Genomic DNA, 21,306 nt, shown 5'->3' with positions numbered 1-21,306 from the left:
ATCTTTTTGTGATTTTTACAGTGTTTTCGATTAAGACATCTGTGTTCTTGGTGGAATTTACTCCTTCAGATGTTTATAACCAATGTTTAAATACATCTTTGGTCCTAATTTTGTGAGGCAAAGCAAGCCCAAGTAGCTTTCTTAGACTTTTCTTGTCCCTAATCACTGAAATGGTTCATTATGGTACTAAGTAAAATTTTAAATTTCTGTGCTGTTATTCTAAGTGTGGTTTTTACTTGTATCTTTTCCTGTGATGATTTAAAAAGAAAAATGTAGTAGTGCAGGGAAAATTGACTATACTGTTTAAGATTTGATTTTTTTCATTTAATTTGGTAAGCACAAGCTAAACTAGTAATAGTTGGTTTAGTTCCATCTTTTTGTTGTTTCTGCAGAGTTTTGGGAGTTGACTCTAGCTGTTTTTTCTTAGCCTTTTTGCAGAGTTCTTGACTTCTGGTTCATGCAGTAGCTTTCTGCTTCCCTTTTCTCAGCATGTAACTTCTCTTTCTAAAACAGAGGCAATGTATTAAATTTTCCTGATTGCTCTTCAGATGAGACAAATAAGTTTGTTTAAAAAGTGTTTCCACATGCTTTAAAACTGGTGAAAAATACTTTGTCACAAAAGGACCTTATTGACTCAACCATTTAAAAAAAAAAAAAAAAAAAAAAAACAAACAGGAAAACAAAAACCAACCCAGCCCAAACTTTTTGGATGTTGGTTAAGCATGTGATGCCGTGAAAAGCCGGAATTGAAGACTCAATAGTCGGCAGACTATTAAGCAGGTATTCTTTATTGCGGCGCCGGGCACACGGGGGATCTCTCCTCCAAACGTGTGCACCGAAGAGACACAGTTACTAGGTATTTATGCTATGTTAACATACATATTCATTACATTTCCAAGAAATGTTTATCATAGTAATGGCTTTTCCGAGAATTCATTAATATATGGTAATGTCCATGGCACATGTTTGTTTGGCGTCTCTTGGCGGGGGTCTTCAGATTATCCTGCAGCCTCCTTATCTCTGTAGTTTGCATACCTGTTCTCCCAAGGCCCAGGCGCCGAAAGGGATTATTCAGGAGTCCCTTGTCTTGCAACCGTCGGAATTATTCACAAAGAACCAAGACTTGTTTCTGACCACCTGAAGTGATAACATCCCCTACATGTTACATTTGTTACATTTACAGTTATCAATCCCTCCTTTTCTTTTGAGGATTTGTAGCTAGAAAGCTATGAATCCTCACTATTCTATTTTGTAGGTATTATTTTCAAATAATTCTATTTGGTGCCTAATCTTGTTCCTTTTTCCAATCACTGTGTGTCTCAACTGAATCCTGACAACAGCAAAGGAGACATTTGAGAGACATGCAAACAAGTTTTCCTAAAACGACCAGTGTGATCATTCCCATGAATAATTGTTTCAACCACTCTAAATTGGGGAGCCAAGAGGTTAAATTTTGTTCCCCTACTTACAAGTGGGTTGTCTTCCCGTTTGGCTCGTCTCCATGATGTTCTTAATATGCCTTTAGGTATTTGGGACTGATAATATATTCGGTCCTGGCTGACTAGATGATCTACGGTACACATTCCCTTCCAACCCGCAGGGAGCTGCTTTCTGCTAATGCCATCACCACATAGCCACCAATACCCGTCGGGTATATTTACAGGGCCCGTCAGTGGCTGTGAGATTAGCTCCGTAAAATGTTTCGCAGTTTACCCAGCCAATTGGTACATTCCTAAAATAATTCCAGTTCGAGGGGCTATAGGTTTCTAATTGGGTTCTGCTACAAAAATCCATATATATCATGCCTGTCCCTTTCAAATTCCAAGTTCCCACTTCTACTGTAGTTTTGTTGATCCAATAATCATTCCACCCATCCCTGCAAGTACAATTTTTGTGTGTATGGAAGGGGGGTCGGCACGAACAAGTGTTGGATCTTGCTTTCCATAGGCAGCTATTATTGCTGACCAATATCTGGGTGTTGTTATCTAATATCTGTAGGTCAAATCTTGGTCCAGTCATGTAGTTTGAGTTGTCGTGATCGCAGTATCCTCCGTCGTGTCTTCTCCAAAACTCGGGCCAAGTATTATTATCACAATTCCAATGAGTGGATCCCACCCCGTATAAAGGGAGTCTCATGTCACCTTTTGGTAAGGCAGTACAAATCCAACAATCCTTAGCTCCCGTGGCATTCGCTGTCATCTGAATTGCATTGTAATATAAGTTCTCTCTCCAAGCGTTCACTAATAAGCCTAGGTTTAACAAAGTTACCACTGCAATCATAGCTTCAAACCGCCAGCCTTTTCGACCATCCATCCTGGTTTAGGAGCCGCCTTCTCTCGGGCATAATGGATCCAGGCCGGTTGTTCTTGAATCTTGATTGCAGTGAAGGTGGTCAGCAATACCTGGTAAGGTCCATTCCACTTCTCTCTCAGTGGATCACCTGAAAAATTCTCTTAACATAAACCCAATCTCCAGGGCTAAATGGATGGATCGAGTGATCTAACCCTTTAGCCCTGGTACCCAAAACATTTTTACTAATCCTTTCTAATTGTTTTCCCAAGGATATAGGATAATTCTGTAGATACTGATTTCCCAACTGGTTCAAATCTTCCCCTTGAAATTTAGCCTGATATGGTCTCCCATATAGTATCTCAAAAGGGCTCAAATTTTCTTTGGTTCTAGGTTTTACACGTATCTGAAGTAGTGCAATAGGCAATGCTTGGTACCAATATAGATTCGCTTCTTGGCATATTTTTGCTACCTGTTGTTTTATTATGTGATTCATCTTTTCTACTTGCCCACTGTCTTGTGGTCTGTAGGGCGTATGTAACTGCCAATTGATTCCTAACAGTTTGCTGACCTGTTGCACTACTTCTGCACAAAAATGCGTCTCCCTATCTGAGGAGATAATTGTCAGTACCCCAAATCGAGGTATTATTTCATTTAATAATACCTTAGTTACTTCCCTTGCTTTATTTGTTCTACAAGGGAATGCTTCTGGCCAACCTGAAAAGGTACCCGTGAGTATTAATAAGTACCTGTACCCTCCTTTTCTTGGAAGTTCAGAGAAATCAATTTGCCAATGGTCTCCTGGTACACTTCCTCTTCCAATACTTCCTAATTGTACCCGGTTACCTGTGTTGGGGTTATTTTTTAAACATGTTTCACACTGTTGGGTTACTTGCCGGACTGTAGTATACAAATTTTTCCCTATTAATTTCTGATTTAAAAATTTGTACAGGGAGTCCGCTCCCCAATGTGTCCTATTGTGTTCTTCTTTAACCACCCCCTATATCTCTTTACCAGGGATTATGATTCTGCCATCACTTGAGCAGGCCCGTCCCTGGGATGGAACTTGTCCTCCTAATCCCTCTATTAATTCTTCATCAGCTTTAGAATACTCAATATTTTCTTGGTCAATTAAGTTTCTACTTCTTTTGTCTGGGATTAAGGCCAAAATCTCTCGCGTTCTTTCTGCCATTTGTTTAGCTTCAGAGTCAGCCAACCTGTTACCTCTTTCCTGGTCAGTGTTACCCTTCAGGTGCCCTCGGCAGTGCATGATGGCAACTCTTGTTGGTAGTTCAACAGCTTCGAACAGGTGAAGGATTTCCTCAGCATATTTGATCTGCTTCCCTTGTGCAGTTAGTAGTCCTCGCTCCTTCCAAATTGTCCCATGAGCGTGGACAACTCCAAAAGCATATTTGGAATCTGTCCATATTTTTATCCTTTTTCCTTTTGCTAACTCCAGAGCCCTAGTTAGGGCAATAATTTCAGCCTTTTGAGCTGGTGTTCCAGCAGGTAGTGATTGAGACTCAACTACTCTGTCTGCTGTTGTCACTGCGTACCCAGCCTTTAGAATGCCTTGTCTGACAAAGCTGCTTCCATCAGTGAACCAGGAGTCCTGTGCATCTTCCAGGGGTTCCTCTTTCAAATCTGGTCTGCTGGAGTACACAGTCTCTATGGTTTCTAAGCAATCACGTACCAGTGGTTCAGAGATTGACCCACTGAGAAAAGAAGCTGGGTTCGTAATATTAGTTACTACGATATTAATATCATCTGATTCAATCAGAATGGCCTGCTATTGTAGGAATCGGCATGGGGAAAGCCAGTGGTTCCCTTTTTGTTGCAGTACAGCTGCTACTGTGTGTGAGACCAGCACTGTGATCTTTTGGCCCAAGGTAAATTTTCGGGCTTCCTGAATATTCAAGACTACTGCCGCCACAGCTCGTAGACATCCTGGCCATCCTTTGCTTACTTCGTCAGCTGTTTAGAAAAATACGCCACAGTTCTTTTGTAGGGTCCCAGCCATTGAGCTAGGACGCCCAGCGCTATGCCTTGTCTCTCATAAGAAAACAGCCAGAAGGGTTTAGTAACATCAGGCAGGCCCAGGGCCGGGGCCTTCATTAGCTTTTTCTTAAATGTATTTTGAGTTTCTTTGGATTAGATCAATTGTGTGGGGTTATTTTTCAGAAGTTCATATAGGGGCTTCACTATTGTTCCGTGATTATAAATCTGTAACCGGCACCAACCTGTCATTCCTAGAAGGGTCCTGAGCTCTTTTACTGTCTGAGGGAGGGGAGTCCTGCAGATGGCTTCTTTCCGTTCTGTTCCTAGTTCTCTCTGTCCTCCAGACAGCTCGTATCCAAGGTAGGTTACCCGCTGGCGCACCATCTGAGCTTTCTGTTGAGAGACTCGATACTCATTTAGTTCCAAAAAGTTTAACAAACTGATAGTCCACTGTATACAGTCAGCTTTTGTTTCAGTTGCTATTAATAAGTCATCTACATACTGTAAAAGAGTTCCATCTCTGGAGGGGGGGTTCCATGCTTCAAGTTCTTGGGCTAGTTGATTACCAAAGATCGTTGGGCTATTCTTAAAACCTTGGGGTAACACTGTCCAGGTAAGCTGGGTTTTTCTACCCGTGGTAGGATTTTCTTATTCAAATGCAAATAAATTCTGACACTCTTTGGCTGAAGGCAGACAGAAGAATGCATCCTTTAAATCCAATACTGTAAACCATACTTGATTATCTTGTAATTTAGTAAGTAAAGTATAGGGATTAGCTACCACAGGGCATATGCCTTCAACAATCTTATTCACTTCTCTTAAATCCTGTACTGCCCGATAAGTTCCATCTGTTTTGTTTTGTGGTTTTTTTTTTTCCACTGGTAATATAGGAGTATTGCATTCTGACTCACATTCTACCAGTAGTCCATACTGTAAAAAGTTATTAATTGGTCTTTTTATTCCTTTTTGGTCCTCTAATTTCAAGGGATGTTGCTTTTGTCTTATAGGTTTTGCCCCTTTTTGCTGGGTAAGACTACCCTGTTTCAGCCCCCCCTCCTTTTTCATTCATCTTTCTGTCTCTTGACTTAAAAGTAGTCCTCTGCTTTTTTTTTTTTTTTTCTTTCTTCCCTTTCATAGCAGCAGCTAAAGAAACTGGTAACTTGATACCATTTTGTCTTAATCACTTTACACAACCATTCGTAAAATCCAGAGGGATTTTACTTTGGTGTTGTTTTTGGTTGGTTTTTTTTTTTTTTTCCAATACTGTCACTGAAAATCTGGGAATAAAACCTTGTAACACCAATGTAGTGTTAAAAGGCAGGCATTCTTTATTGCAGCGCTGGATGCACGGCGGATAATTCCACTGAATGTGCATACCTCATACCTTTTCCGTGCAGTTTATATAGATCAAACATATACATATTTATTTTATTCATGCTTATTCAATATTATTCTCTTTGGCGATTGGCGTAAACTTTTCTCGCTTCTTACGTAAATTGTTGCGCAGACTCAGTTACCCTCTTCTATTGTTTCTTTTTGAGTAGGTGGTATTACTTGAGTAGGGGGCCTGCGAGTCGGTGGTCGCCATCTCCCCCTGCCGGAATTACCTTTTACCTACTAGGCACGCAATCTTGGCAGTCCTGGTCAGTTTCTTCAGTCCGTTTCACAAAATGACACTCCACTCCACACACTACTATTGTTTAACATTAATGATTACCTAGAGACTAGACCCTCTGTTCCCAGACCTAATGTCCAGGTGGGTAGGGCTGTACCAGGAACATAGCAGCACTGTTCATATTTATGGTCAACTGATTCCATCACCTTGGTTACATTTCCCCCCTTTGGAAGCTTTGAAATAATCATTTCATTAAACTAGGTTCGAAGGGGGAAGGGGTCATAGCCCAGCTCACTAGGGATGAGCCCAGGCTTGGCGTGCCAGGGTCAGGGGTGAGATTGACAGCCCGGATCAAGTGTGTCTATACCAACGCACGTAGCATGGGCAATAAACAGGAGGAGCTGGAAGCCATTATACAGCGGGATGGCTACGGCTTGGTCGCCATCACAGAAACGTGGTGGGACAACATGCATGACTGGCATGCTGTCATGGATGGCTACAGACTCTTCAGGAAAGACAGGCCAACAAGGAGAGGTGGGGGAGTTGCTCTGTATGTGAGGGAGCAACTGGAATGCATTGAGCTTTGCCTGGGGGCAGATGAAGAAAGAGTTGAGAGCTTGTGGGTTAGAATTAAGGGACAGCCTCATATGGGTGACATTACGGTGGGTGTGTACTACAGGCCACCTGACCAGGAGGAGGAAGTTGATGAGGCCTTCTACAGGCAGCTGCAAGCAGCCTCACAGTCACAGGCCCTGGTTCTGGTGGGGGACTTCAACCACCCTGACATCAGCTGGGAAGACCATACAGCCAGGCAGGTGCAATCCAGGAGGTTCCTACAGAGCATCGATGATAACTTTCTGATGCAAGTGGTGGAGGAACCAACAAGGAAATGTGCGCTGCTGTACCTTGTGTTAACAAACAAGGAGGGACTGGTTGAGGATGTGAAGGTTTGAGGTAGACTTGGCTGCAGTGACCATAAAATGGTGGAGTTCAGGTTCTTGTGTGGAGGAAGCAGGGCGATAAGCAGGATCAAAACCTTGGACCTCAGGAGGGCTCACTTTGGCCTCTTCAAGGAGCTACTGGGAGGAATCCCGTGGGTCAGGGCTCTCGAAGGCAGGGCGGTCCAAGAGTGTTGGTCGCTGTTTAAACATCACTTCCTCCATGCTCAGGAGCAATGCATCCCCCTGAGAAAGAAATCTAGCAAAGAAGGCAGGAGACCTGCATGGTTAAACAAGGAGCTTCTAGCAGAGCTCAGGTGGAAGAGAAAGGTCCATGGAATGTGGAAAGAGGGACAGGCCACTTGGGAAGAGTACAAAAATGTGGTCAGAGCATGCAGGGATGCAACGAGGAAGGCCAAGGCTCACCTGGAATTGAATCTGGCAAGGGATGTCAAAAACAACAAGAAGGGCTTCTTCATGTACATCAGTAGCAAAAGGAAGGCTAGGGACAATGTGGGGCCGCTGCTGAATGAGGCGGGTGTCCTGGTGATGGAGGATGCAGAGAAGGCAGAGCTACTGAATGCCTTCTTTGCTTCAGTCTTTAGTGCCAAGGCAGGCCCTCAGGAATCCCAGGCCCTGGAGGTAAGAGAAGCAGCCTACAGAGAGGATGACTTTCCCTTGGTCGAGGAGGACTGTGTGAGGGATCGCTAAAGCGATCTAAATGCCCACAAATCCATGGGCCCAGATGGAATGCACCCACGAGTGCTGAGGGAGCTGGCGGATGTCATTGCTGAGCCAGTCTCCATCATCTTTGAAAGGACCTGGAGGACTGGAGAGGTGCCCGAGGACTGGAGAAAAGCCAGTGTCACTCCAATCTTCAAAAAGGGCAAGAGGGAGGACCCAGGGAACTACAGGCCGGTCAGCCTGACCTCCATCCCGGGAAAGGTGATGGAGCAGCTTATCCTGGAGGTCATCATCAAGCAAGTGGAAGAAAAGAAGGTTATCAGGAGTAGTCAGCATGGATTCACCAAAGGGAAATCATGCCTGACCAATCTGAGAGCTTTCTACGATGTTGTGACTGGCTGGGTAGATGAGGGGAGAGCAGTGGATGTTGTCTGTCTTGACTTCAGCAAGGCTTTCGACACAGTCTCCCATAACATCCTCCTAGGGAAGCTCAGGAAGTGTGGGCTGGATGAGTGGTCAGTGAGGTGGATTGAGAACTGGCTGAATGGCAGAACTCAGAGGGTTGTCATCAGCGGCACAGAGTCTAGTTGGAGGCCGGTAACTAGTGGTGTCCCCCAGGGGTCAGTACTGGGCCCAGTCTTGCTCAACTTCTTCATCGATGACCTGGATAAAGAGTTAGAGTGTACCCTCAGCAAGTTTGCTGACGACACCAAACTGGGAGGAGTGGTAGATACACCGGAAGGCTGTGCTGCCATTCAGCATGACCTGTACAGGCTGGAAAGTTGGGCAGAGAGGAACCTGATGAGGTTCAACAAGGGCAAGTGCAGGGTTATTCACCTGGAGAGGAACAACCCCATGCACCAGTACAGGCTTGGGGTGGACTTGCTGGAGAGCAGCTCTGTGGAGAGGGACCTGGGTGTCCTGGTGGACTACAGGTTGACCATGAGCCAGCAGTGTGCCCTGGCTGCCAAGAAAGGTAATGGGATCGTGGGATGCGTTAGGAGGAGTGTGGCCAGCAGGTCGAGGGAGGTTCTTCTCCCCCTCTACTCTGCCCTAGTGAGGCCCCATCTGGAGTACTGTGTCCAGTTCTGGGCTCCCCAGTTCAAGAACGATGAGGAGCTACTGGAGAGAGTCCAGCGGAGGGCTACAAGGATGATGAGGGGACTGGAGCATCTGTCCTATGAGGAGAGGCTGAGGGAGCTGGACTTGTTTAGTCTGAAGGAGAGAAGGCTAAGAGGGGACCTGATAAGTGTTTATAAATATCTGAAGGGTGAGTGTCAGGAGGATGGGGCCAGACTCTTTTCAGTGGTACCCAGCGAGAGGACGAGGGGCAATGGGTACAAACTGAAGCACAGGAAGTTCCATCTGAACATGAGGAAGAACTTCTTCCCCCTGAGGGTGACACAGCACTGGAACAGGCTGCCCAGGGAGGTTGTGGAGTCTCCTTCTCTGGAGATATTCAAGACCCGCCTGGACAAGGTCCTGTGCAGCCTGCTGTAAGCGACCCTGCTTTGGCAGGGGAATTGGACTAGATGATCCCCAGAGGTCCCTTCCAACCCCTAACATTCTGTGATTCTGTGATTACTTTAAATACTTCCATTTTAAGTCAAATTACATTAATTACATTGATTCAATATCTGTTGGTAATAATGATTGAATTCTACAATAGTACAATTATCCATTTTTCTTTATATGATGATGGGAGCGTTGCAACTGAATCACTGAAATTTTGTCTCTTGGCTGCGGTCTGAATGATCATCCAATTGAAGGCTGTTTTATTGGTGATTTCCTTTTTTAAATAATAATAATAAATGAGTAATATCACCAAAAATACAATTAACAAATGTAGTTCAGTGCTGATTAAGGATTTTACCCAGGAACTCAGATTCCACACCAGTCCATTAAAAATTTTTTCAGGGCAATTTTCTTGTACTTCTTGTTGCATCTCCTGAGTTTCTCTTTCTATCTGTTCTAATATATTTAAGTTGTGTTCAACATCCTGAGTAATGTTTGGTATATGTATACAGCAGTGATCTACCTTATCCTTTAGGTATCCGCATACTCCATGTTCCTTTAACAGGAGCATGTCTAAGGCCATTCTATTTTGCAAGGTCATTCTTGAAGTTGCTTGTAACTGTAAGTTTAACTGTTTGAATCCTTTCCTTGTCACGTTTGCTAATTTTTCTACCTGACCAGTTAGTTTATATATCCAGGCCCTATTCCTATAGATTGATAAGGGGGTTAATAGAGATTCCAAATACCATCCAATTCTTACCCCTGTTGATGGTTCATTCCAGTTTTTGTCTTCATCAACTTCTGTTCTCTTTACTTGTAATAATTTCAAATTCTCAGAGTTCCCTTTAAAGGGAGTCTTTTTCTGAATCGGACATAATGTCGGCATTCCCAAAGTAATTTGTTTTACCTTCCCATCCACCGGTAGGTGAGTGGACCAGGTTCCATCACTCATTGCCCAAACTAAATGTCCTGGACTTTGAATTGTAGATCTTCTACAACTAAATATTGTTCCTCTTTTGGGTTTATATATATCAGTCAATTATAAATCATTTTTAAGTCCTCTACACCAGCATCCATATTTCAGTGCAGCTGCCAGAGGTGGAACGCTTTGGAACGCTTCACTAACTGTACTACAATTATATATCTTTTTACAATTCCACCAGGGTATGATAATTTCTTTTTCTCGCGAAGTGCTTCCTTTGTCATCGACCGATGGGAAAGCTGCAAAAATCATCCCATCCCAAGTAAAACACTAGGTGGTATTGGCCGGGTACTGAAATTGAAATGAGATGGCCATTGACCATACTGAATCCCACAAAGCTATCTATTGTTTAGTTTGGTTAGACTTCTTGCATTTCCGTTCCATGATTATTCAACTAATGTTTTTCTTAATCGGCTCATCATAAGCACACCAACCTACACTGGGGAAGATTATTTGAACAAAAACATATTTCAGTAACTTCTCACAATTTGCTCTACTCCCAGGGGTTTTCCATTGCTTTTTAACATAATCTGTTTATTCCTGCCACCCAACAATGGGAACTTGCTCACAATGAGTACCGTCATCGTTGGATTTTTTGCTACTCAGATTTGTTGTCAGAATTCCCTATGGAACTGATTACCCTACTGCTCTTGGGATTGGAAGACGTGCAGTTATTTGGGTTTTGTTCTGCAATTTAGCAAACTCTTATCAATCTGACCATGAAATTTTCTTTCGGAGTTCCCCTTGGGCGGTATATCAATTGCTCCGCTTCTGTTGGCAGCGGATCAGCACTCCCTGGTTTTGCTTCTAATATTCTAGACAATGTTCCCATCATGATCAGTTTCCAAATCAAGATCCATTTCCCCCATATTTTACAATGATAACCACCCTTTTCAGACATATTTTAGAATCAGTTTTGCAGTCTCTGGATCTCTATTGATGATTCTCCATGAAGGGGCCTTCTTCACTCGAGTGTAGTATATCCACGGTTCCACTCCCTCTACTTTGATAGCAGTTTAAGTTGTTAACAGTACCTGGAAAGGTCCCTTCCACTTCTCCTGCAGTGGTTCAGAGTTCCAAGTCTCTATATACATGAAATCACCTGGTTGATATTGATGCACAGGCGTATCCAAAGTAAGCGATCTGGTCAGTACAATGTATTTTTGGAGTGCTTCGAGGGTTCCTCCTAAAGAAATCAAATACACTTTTAAATCTGTTTCCCCTGTTATTTTCATATCCCCTGGGATTAGAGGAGTTTGATAAGGTCTGCCATACAAGATTTTGTATGGACTTACACAGTCTTGAGATCTTGGTTGAATTCTAATTCTCAGAAGTGCTAATGGTAAGGCTTGTAGCCATTTTAAAGATACTTCTTGACAGATCTTACTTATTTGTCTTTTCAGAGTTTGGTTCATTCATTCAATTTTCCCACTTGATTGCGGCCTCCAGGGGGTATGTAAATCCCAATTTATTCCTAAAATTTTACTTATTTGTTTGCCGAGTTTCAGCATCCGTGAAAGGACGGGAACGACTCTCACACGCATTGATACGATGCACAGTCGGATTCTTTATTCTCCCACTTGTGCGGTTATATACATTTTTCATATCTGTACACCCGATTACGCTTATATCGGATATGCTACAGACATAAATCACATGCTGTTCACACGCCCCACATTCCCTTATGATTGGTAACTATGCACTAACGCCAGTAGCAACAGACCGCCTCCACGTCCTTGAACACATCTTGTTTTTGCTAACCCACACCATGTGCCCTATCAGAACTTTCTCAATGGCTATTCTTAGCTGTCTTTTTCAGCGGCCTGTTCAGTTATGCTGTTTTGCTTAAGCAGCCTAGTCGTGCTCATTCTCAAGCTACATCAACCCCAACATCTCCCCCTTTTTCTTTTCAAAAAGGCTAAGCTCTTATCATTACCTTAAAAACATTTTCTCAATTTGTGTTAGTTGCATTACAAAAATTTTCTTCACAGTTACCTCTAGTGCCTCTTGTGTTATGCGTATTATACACGGGACCAACATAATCACTGCCATAATCATTACAACAAGAAGCAATAACATTTTGATTAGTGACATTAACCAGCCAGAAATTCCCCATCTGTTTCCTGCTGCATCAAATACTTCCACAGCCCAAATAAATCAGAATGCAGATACAATAGTCTAAAGGCAGAACCCGGAAAACTTACCAAACCAGAAGATGCAAAGGCAGTTACTTAGTCCAGACAAATCCATTAGATCACAAAAACCAAATCAGTCCATCAGGTCACATAAATACAAACACCATAACATAAAATCACACATTTATGGTCGTGACCACACACACACGCGCACACACGCACACACACACACAGGCACACCAAGTTTTCAACATAAATCCAAATATTACAAAGACTTATGAACAGACAGCAGGCAGGCGACAAAAGTAATACTGGAAGAATGCCTTTGTCTTATTAATAGTCCCTGCTCAGAACCTTTTGGTCCAGTGATCAGAGGTTCTCCCTGAGAATCCCTCGGTGCCGGCTGGAGGTCCTGCGATCCCTGGGAACATTGATGTTCAAGAGCAGGGTCCTACCTGGGTACCCAAAATCTACTACCAGAAAGGAGCAAAATAATTCACTCTCCAAAACTTAACCCCAGAGCCCTAGAAAGCAGGCACTCATATTGACACTCGTCAGATAGTACAGATAACAGCTATACATCGTTAGGATGTAGCATCTTTGTTAACCAGGCCCACTGTCTTTTTATCACCTCCCCTTCTTCTTCCGTGTTCATTCAAGATGGGTTTGATCCATTTTGCCGGCACCCACTCCGTCTGTCCATTATCTGTAGAAACACAAGCATATCCCCTCCCCCAAGTGAGTAGTCGTACTGGACCTTCCCAAACCCCTTTATCCGTGCGGAATACCGTTACTAACACCACATCATTGTCATAGACATTTTTGTTTGTTCCCCTGTGCCGAACAGCTGGGGGGTCACTATGACCTCCTCTAACATTCAACCAATTCAGGACAAAAAGGGTTTTGTGTAGACAGTCTATCGGGGATTGCTCTCCCCCCTTTTTAAAAATATTTAAATGATCTTTTAGTAAGCGATGGGAATGCTCGACCATAGCTTGACCGGTGGAGTTGTATGGGATGCCCCGTACATGCTTAACACCCCACCGCTGAAGGAAACGGGCCACCACCTGAGACCTGTAGGCTGGGCCATTATCAGTTTTAATTTGTTCAGGTACTCCCAACACAGCAAAGGCTTGCGCCCAATGTCGTTGGGTTGCTTTGGCATTGGTAGAAGTAGCTGCTGTTGCCCAGATGGCAGCCGAACACTTATCAACGGAGACATGGATGTGCTTCAAACGCCCAAACTGGGGGAACTCGGTCACATCGGTTTGCCAAAGTTGTCTGGGCTGTAGACCTCGAGGATTTACACCACCATCCTGTATAGGAGTGAGCCTCGCATAGTCGGGGCCGGCTGCAACAATAGCACGCGTATCTGCTTTAGATAATGAAAACTGTCTTTGGAGTGCTGCCGCAGACTGATGGAAAAAATCATGCGCTGCTCATGCAGCATCAAAGCTTGTGGACAGTTGTACGGGAGTGGCTGTCACTAGTTGGTCCGCACGGTGGTTACCTTCTGTTAGGCCCCCAGGAATGGAAGTATGACTTCTAATATGAGCTACAAATAGTGATTCTTGCCGCTGTTGAAGCATGTGCCATAACTGAGTTATGGCACTGAACAGCAATGGGTTTTGTATCTTATCGATAAATGCAAAATGTAACCTTTGTACGATACCAACGACATATAGTGAGGCAATCACAATATTAAGAGGTTGTTGAGGCCACCGTTTCAATACTTCCACTACTGCTAAAAGTTCTAAAATTTGAGCAGATCCTTCCGCCAGAAGGGTGTGCGAGTACCAGTAGCCATGTAGTTGCCACACAAACCCAGCACGCTTCGATTTGCTGCTCGCATCCGTAAACACTGTCAATGCGTCTAGCGGGCAATCAGTCACAATATTTCGTGGCAACAACCGTAAACATGTCTTAAACAATGGGTGACGCGGGTAGTGATTATCTGTTACAAACGGTTGGTTCAATAGAGCTGCCGCAAATTCATCATTGGTTTGACAAAACTGTGTGACCAATTGGGATGTAAGTGGCATTATTACTTGGTGTGGTACAGCTCCAGCAATAATTTTTGCTCGTTGGCATCCTTTATGGACTATAGCCGCAATAGCCTCAATCCTTGTGGTCACAGTTCTTTTGAAATGGCTAGGACCGAAAATCCATTCCAGGATGCATAATGGGTCTGATTGTTGCTCCCGCCATTGAGCCAATATCCCAATGATCTCTTCCCGAGAGTCATAGATATGTAACTGGATCGGGGAGCCTTCAAGTATCCAGGAGACAGAACCATGTGAAATCTTCTGCGCGATAATTTGAAGTGCTGCCTCTGCTGGTTGTGTTAATTGGCGTGGTTCGTGAGGATCCTTTCCGTCCTGCAATAGTTCATACAGGGGCTGTAAATCCGTATTGGTTATTCCACAAACGTTCCGAATCCATTGAAGGTCTCCCACCAACTTTTGGACATCATTAAGGGTTTTGACGTTGTCAGCACGTATAGTCAACTTTTGCGGCCTAATCACAGTTTCAGTTAAAGTCATGCCCAAATATTTCCATGGGGGTTGTCGTTGAATCTTTTCAGGAGCCACCACTAAACCCCAGTCTTCCAACATCCCCTTTAATTCAAGAACAATGTCATCTTGGATTGGACATTGTGAGGCCAATAATAAGTCATCCATGTAATGATACAAAATTAGTTCCTGATGAGATCGTCGGAAAGGTCGCAGCGCCAAATCCACATACCATTGGCACATTGTTGGTGAGTTTTTCATACCTTGTGGTAGCACTACCCATTGGTATCGCTTTGTGGGTGATGCTCTGTTAACGGCGGGTACTGTAAATGCAAACTTTTCACAATCATCCGGATGTAACGGGATGGTGAAAAAACAATCCTTCAAATCTAGGATCAGGATATCCCATTGTTCAGGTATCATAGCTGGCGACGGTAGTCCGGGTTGTAGCGGCCCCATATCCTGCATTACTGCATTAAGTGCTCTTAGGTCTTGTAAGAGTTTCCATTTTCCGGACTTTTTCTGAATGGTAAACACAGGAGTATTCCAAGGACCAGTGGACGGGACCAAGTGCCCCAACTTCACTTGTTCATCCACCAATTCTTGGAGATGGGCGAGCTTTTCAGTAGACAGCGGCCATTGGTCCACCCAGATCGGCATTTTTGTCAACCACGTGAGCTTCAGTGTAGGCCTGGATGTGCTCGCTTCAATGGCCGCTGTCAAAAAGGCGTCTGAATGACACAACCCCATTGTGATAATACGTCTCTGCCTAATAGCCAAATAGTAGTATTCAAGACATAAGGGCGTGCTTGTGCCAGCAACTTACCATCTTGGTCTACAAAGGTAATGAACTCAGTACTCATTTGTGTCGCTGTTGCCCCACCGATTCCTGTCACCATGCCCGACACTACCGTCAATGGCCATGACTCTGGCCATTGGGCCCTCGGGATTATAGTAACATCTGCTCCGGAGTCTAACAACATTTTCTGGTCTTCTAGTACAATGCCGTTCGGTCCTTTAATAGTGATCTTTCTTATGGGCTGTTCTGTGGAAAGAGGTTGTACGAATGCCACCAAGGGGGGTCCACTTGAGCCAAAGGCATCACTTCCCCTATAGTTAGGGTCAGTTAGGGGGACCTGAGCAATAAAAGGAATCAGTTGGGCAACCTTGCTGCCTCGTTTGATGGTTAATGGTGGCGTGAATACCTTTAACATAATCCCTATTGGGCCTGTGAAGTCTGCATCAATTACCCCTGGTAGGACAAAAATTCCCTGTCTAGATGCAGAGGATCGCCCCACCAACAATGCACTCAGCCCATGACCTAAAGGTCCTGTGGCTACCGAGGGGATGACATGCACCTTATCATCTTCTATAGTGATGTCTTGTCCCACGGCCAGATCGACTCCTGCAGAGCCGCTTGTGGCGGCTCGGAGCTCGTCGAGACAGCCATAGCTGTGGGGAACTTTCTTGTCCTCGCGCCCTCCATCCTGGCGCTGCTCTGCCCGTTTCCCGACAGGGGGGTACCATCCTTTTTAAACTGCGACCTGCACTGAGCTGCTTTATGCCGGAACTTGTCACATCTATGGCATGTCCCTACAAATTCGTCAGCCACCACCTTTTGCTTCTTGATCTGTGGACAGTTTCTTTTGTAATGGTCTTCTTCCCCACAAATAAGACAACCAGTTTTTGCTTTAACACCTCGATGCCGTTTCCCCGTTTGCATGGCAGGTCGTAAAACAGTGGCCATAGCAGACGCATGTATTCTGGCCTTCTCTCTTTCCTCCGCTAAGCGAGGTAATCGGGAACAAGGCTCCACGTACCGACTAAGGGTAGACCCACTAGGTAGGGATGCAATTATCTGTTGACATTGAGTGTTGGCATTTTGAAAAGCTAAATCCTTTCCTACTGCACCTTTTGCTTCACTTGGCAAATTCGGTGCCGCATCTAATGCTTCCTTTAATCGGTGTATAAAGTGCATGTACGGCTCATCAGGACCCTGTCGAATCTGCGTATAAGGTAATACAGGCTTCCCAATCTGTGGTAACTCAGTTAAAGCGGCCAGGGCTAAGCTCTGTGACTGTTGCAATATTCGAGGGTGTAGCACTGCTTGAGCCGCCCTGTTGCGGAAAGCGCCAGTACCCATGAGCTGGTCTAGTGTAACTACACGTAAAGGATCATCGGCACCTTGCTGAAGGTTTTGCATCATTGCAACCTCACATTTATCCCGCCACTTATCCTTCCACAACATAAAGGCAGTGGGGGGCAACACCAATTCTAACAAGGCTCGGGCATCAGCTGGCACTAATATCTGATTTTTGAAAAGGTGGTAACCAGTGTCATAACTTGCTTGTTATCCAAACCATAGTTCATTACGGTTTTTTGTAACTGACTCACTGTTTTCCAGTCAAAAGGAGCCCATATCCGTTGATTCCCTTGCGTAAACACCGGGAATGCTGTTGAACTGTTTGGTAGCATTTGTCCTTCAATTACAGCATTTTCTATTACCCCCCTCCATTGTTGTCCCATATTAAAATTAGGGTCGCTTATCGGGGGCGTCCCGTCTCCACTCCGACCTCCAGCGGCCACACCACCCCCCTCTGTACCGCCGGGTCCCTGCAGACCACACCCACCGTGTGTGCAATCAGGCTTTTGAACACCGGATGCCCCCCCTCCTTGCTCTCTCCACTTCACACCCCTCTTCCACGCCTCACGTTCGTCATCCCCCACCCCCTTACCGTATTTACTGCGTAAATAGTGATCAGCGTCAGCTAAGCTCATTTCCCCGTCTTCCAGCATGAGCTTAACCCAGCGCCACTGCAAATGCTGTGCCGGCGCACTTTCATTAATGCTTCCATTATTTGACCACCCTGAAATCACCTCCCCCATCCCGTCCGACTCCCCACATATCTGCTGCTCGACTGCTCACAAACCATCCGTTATGGCCTGGTGAGCCTTTCGATATGCCTGTTTAATCGTGGCGTTATGGGATCCTTTATCTAGTCGTTGCATCTCGTCCAACAGCTTTGTCATTTGATCCTGTTGCTTTCTCAATGTGTCCGTAAGTTCACCTTTATGAATCTTTGGGTATAATAGCGATGTTGCTCCTTCGGGCGAGTCAGTATCCATTTCTTGAAAATCAGAGTCCGGGAGCGGCACATTCTCCAGCAGTGGTGGGGCTGTAGGTGGCGCTGGTGCCCAGTCTCCCAATTCAATACTCGGTCCTCCCCAGAACTCCATTTCACTAGGACGAACGGGATAAGCCTGAGGCACCGTACAGGGATCTTGATAGTCTCCCGCGGGTTGACTGATTGCATAAACAGCTCTCGCGGCGGCTGCAGCCACAGTAGCATCGTCCTTCATATCGGCAATCATATTTTTAACAGTTCAGAAAACAGGGGCTAATTGTCGTGCCTCTTTGTTTCTGACCTGCACAGAGTCCCACAAGTCCATCCCAACTCTGTGCCAGGCATCCGGATCGAACAGCTGATCCATTGTTGTTATCAGCTTTCGGCGGCGGCACCATAATAATAGACCCGATATGTCTCCTTCAGTTAACTTAGCGTTGTTTCGATCCGCCAATTGCAACAGGCTTTTCAGCGCCGTGTTTTCCAACGCTGATACAGTGGAACCCATGCTGCCGATGTTCGTGCCCCCCCCGGCGTGCCGCAGATCCACTCCTGCCTTTCTCGGGCAGCCCGGCTTAGCTCGCCAGCCGGCAGTCCCCTGCCTTCTTCGGCTGCGATAAATCCTTAGGGTAACCACAATGCTGAGTTTCAGCATCCGTGAAAGGACGGGAACGACTCTCACACACATTGATACGATGCATAGTCGGATTCTTTATTCTCCCGCTTGTGCGGTTATATACATTTTTCATATCTATACACGCGATTACACTTATATCGGATAGGCTACAGACATAAATCACACGCTGTTCACACGCCCTACATTCCCTTATGATTGGTAACTATGCACTAACGCCAATAGCAACAAACCGCCTCCACGTCCTTGAACACATCTTGTTTTTGCTAACCCACACCATGTGCACTATCAGAACTTTCTCAATGGCTATTCTTAGCTGTCTTTTTCAGCAGCCTGTTCAATTATGCTGTTTTGCTTAAGCGGCCTAGTCGTGCTAATTCTCAAGCTACATCAACCCCAACACTTGTTGAACTACTTCTGCTACAAAATGTGGTCCCCTATCAGAAGACATGCCTATTGGTACTCCAAACCTTGGTATTATTTCTTTTAGCAATATTTTAACCACTTCTCTTGCTATATTGGTGCAACAAGGAAAGGCCATCCAGAGAATGTATCAGTCAATACTAATAAATACTTAAATCCATTTTGCCTAGGTAATTCAGAAAAATCAACCTGCCAATAGTCTCCTGGGGAGTTACCCTGTTTTGTTACTCCTAAGGATGCCTTTTTCCAATTTAAGGGATTATTTTTGAGACAAATTGGGCACTTGGCCGCTAATGATTTAATTATTCCTATCATTCTTATACACACTGCAGATGATTTTAAACTCAAGACCATAGCATCTACACCCCAATGTGTCTGTGCATGGTTTTTTTTCACAAGTTCTAACATAACTTGCAGGGTTACTATTACCTGCTTTTCTGGAGTTACCCACCACCCTACTGTATTTTGTGATGCTTTTAGTTGTTCCGCCAATTGCTCATCCAATTTACTATATTTTGGTTTCAGATTTGGGATTTTTATCTGTTTTACTGGTACTAGTGCAAGGATACCTTGTTCCGCAGCCTCCTTTGCCGTTTTGTCCGCCAATCGATTACCTATGTTTACAGTTGTCTAACCAAATTGATGAGCTTTGTGTTGCATTACCGCCACTTCCTTTGATGTCTGCACCTCTTCTAGGAGCTGGAGGATTTCTTCTTTATGTTTTATCGATGATCCTTGGGCTGAGAGCAGTCCTCTTTCTTTCCAGATAGCCCCATGAGCATGAATCACACCAAATGCATATTTGGAATCAGTCCATATATTTATCCTCTTTCCTTCTGCCATTCGCAAGGCTTGCTTCAACGCCACTAGTTCTGCTTTCTGTGCCGAGGTATTTGCAGGTAGCGTCCCTGACTCCAGTACCTCGGTGGTGGTGACAACAGTGTATCCGGCCGTTCGTCTTCCTTCTTGCACAAAACTGCTTCCATCTGTAAATAACTCCAAATCAGGATTTTCCAGAGGTTCATCTTTTAGGTCCGGTCTGCTAGAATAGACTTGTTCAACAGTTAGCAGGCAGTCATGTTCTAGACTTTCTGTCGGATTTTCCGTCGACAGAAACATTGCTGGATTTACAATGGTTGTGGTTTTTAATTCCACATCGTCTTGTTCCAGCAAGACAACCTGATATTTCTGCATTCTGCTGGGGGACAGCCAATGACCCCTCTTTTGTTCTAAAACAGTTATCACCATGTGTGGTATATATACCACCATCTTTTGGCCCATAGTCAATTTTTTAGCTTCTTGAATCAGCAATACCGTTGCTGCCACAGCGCGCAAACATCCCGGCCATCCTTTACTCACGTTGTCAAGTTGTTTAGAGAAGTACCCTACTGGCCGCTTCCAGGATCCCAGACATTGTGCCAGCACTCCAAGGGCCAGATGTTGCCTCTCTCATGGACAAACAGCTGAAAAGGTATGGTTAGATCAGGTAAACCCAAGGCAGGGGCCATCATCAATGCCTTTTTTAGTTCTTTAAATGAGTTTTTGGCATTCAGGTGTCCATGTCAGATACAAATCTTTGGATTCTCTTAAAGCTTCATACAGTTGTTTCACATATAGTCCATAGTTTGGAATCCAAAGTCGACACCATCCAGTCATCCCCAAGAAAGCTCTCAGCTCCTTTGGACTGTTGGGTTCTGGGATTTGACAAATGGCTTCTTTTCTCTCATTGCCTAATTGTCTTTGCCATTGAGATAGTTCAAATCCCAAATAAATTACTGCCTTTTTTCTTATCTGGGCCTTATTTCTGGAAACTCTGTATCCCTCTTGACCCAGAAAATTCAATAAACTAATAGTAGTTTCAAAACATTCTTCCTTGCTCTCTGCTGCTATCAGAATATCATCCACATGCTGCAACAATGTTCCCTTTTCCTGGTTCTGTTTCTTCCATATTTCTAATTCTTTTGCCAACTGATTCCCAAATATTGTGGGGCTATTTTTGAATCCTTGTGGAAGTACAGTCCCTGTCAGTTGCATCTTTCGTCCTGTTGCAGGGCTCTCTCATTCAAAAGCAAATATGCTTTGACTTTGTATATCCAGAGGTATGCCAAAGAAGGCATCCTTTAAATCTAGTACAGTAAACCATTTATGTTCCTCTTTCAGAGATGTCATTAAAGTATAGGGATTGGCTACTACTGGGTGTATATCTTGAACTATCTGATTTATAGCTCTTAAATCCTGGACTAGTCAGTATTCTTTTCCTCCAGATTTCCTTACTGGTAATATAGGAGTGTTATATTCTGACTCACATTCTACCAAAAGTCCATATTCCAAAAATTTCGTGATTAACCCCTCCAATCCTTTTCGAGCCTCCCCCTTAATAGGATACTGTTTTTGTCTTACCGGTTTGGATCCAGGTTTTAAGGTCACTTTTACCGGTTCTGCCAATTTGGATCGT

At 44.4% G+C, this 21,306-nt stretch overlaps 1 protein-coding gene across 8 annotated transcripts in view; it reads left to right on the top strand.

Moving 5' to 3' along the window:
- LOC142365447 (vasculin-like) overlaps positions 1-21,306 on the top strand; it is a 131,286-nt gene that overhangs the window by 18,941 nt on the left and 91,039 nt on the right. The window lies entirely within an intron of this gene.

Source organism: Opisthocomus hoazin, chromosome W (assembly GCF_030867145.1).
Source record: "Opisthocomus hoazin isolate bOpiHoa1 chromosome W, bOpiHoa1.hap1, whole genome shotgun sequence".
NCBI classification, from domain to species: domain Eukaryota; kingdom Metazoa; phylum Chordata; class Aves; order Opisthocomiformes; family Opisthocomidae; genus Opisthocomus; species Opisthocomus hoazin.
This window is presented reverse-complemented; position numbering and strand designations above follow the sequence as displayed.